The following is a 1,226-nucleotide window of genomic DNA, read 5'->3' on the forward strand; positions in this document are numbered from 1 at the left end:
GCTAATCTCTTATGTGAGACATGATCAAAATTTTCTGAAAGTGTCAAACAAACCACATCAATTAGCTCCCCTTGTCAACTCAACAAGTTACATCCTTAAAAAAATTCTAATAGATTTGTCAAGAACAATTTCCCCTTCATGAATCCATGCTGACTTTGATATATGCTATCATCGTTTTCTAAGTGCTCTGCTATTAAATCTTTTACAATTGACTGTAGCATTTTACCTACTACTAATGTCAGACTAACTGGTCTATAATTCTCTAATTTCTCTGAACCTTTTTTTAAATAGTGGAGTTACACTAGCTACCTTCCAATCTATAGGAACTGTTCCTGAATCAATATATTTCTTGAAAAATGACTTCCAATGCTTCGACTATATCCAGGGCCACTTCTCTAAACTGTTCCAGATGGAGATTGTCAGCCCTGGAGATTGAAACAAAAACAAATTGCTGGGGAAACCCAGATCTGATGACGAGTCACTCTCCAGAGATGCTGCCAGATTTGCTGAGTTTCTTCGTCAATTATTGTCTTTTTTCACCTCCCCAGCATAGAGTCATAGAGATGTACAGCATGGAAACAGACCCTTCAGTCCAACTAGTCCATGCCGACCAGATATCCCAACCCAATCTAGACCCACCTGCCAGCACCCGGCCCACATCCCTCCAAACACTTCCTATTCATATACCCATCCAAATGCCTCTTAAATGTTGCAATTGTACCAGCCTCCATCACTTCCTCTGGCAGCTCATTCCATACACATACCACCCTCTGCTTTAGGACTCTTTTATATCTTTCCCCTCTCACCCTAAACATATGTCCTCTAGTTCTGGATTCCCCCACCCCAGAGAAAAGACTTTGTCTATTTATCTATGCATGCTCCTCATTTTATGAACCTTTATAAGGTCACCCCTCAGCCTCCAACGCTCCAGGGAAAAAAGCTCCAGCCTATTCAACCTCTCCTTATAGCTCAGATCCTCCAACCCTGGCAACATCCTTGGAAATCTTTTCTGAACCTTTTCAAGTTTCATAACATCCTTCCAGTATGAAAGAGACCAGAATTGCATGCAATATTCCAACAGTGGCCTAACCAATGTCCTGTACAGCTGCAACATGACCTCCCAACTCCTGTACTCAATATTCTGACCAATAAAAGAAAGCATACCAAGTGCCTTCTTCACTATCCTATCTACCTGCAACTCTACTTTCAAGGAGCTATGAACCTGC

The sequence above is a fragment of the Hemiscyllium ocellatum genome, chromosome 25 (assembly GCF_020745735.1).
Source record: "Hemiscyllium ocellatum isolate sHemOce1 chromosome 25, sHemOce1.pat.X.cur, whole genome shotgun sequence".
NCBI classification, from domain to species: Eukaryota; Metazoa; Chordata; class Chondrichthyes; order Orectolobiformes; family Hemiscylliidae; genus Hemiscyllium; species Hemiscyllium ocellatum.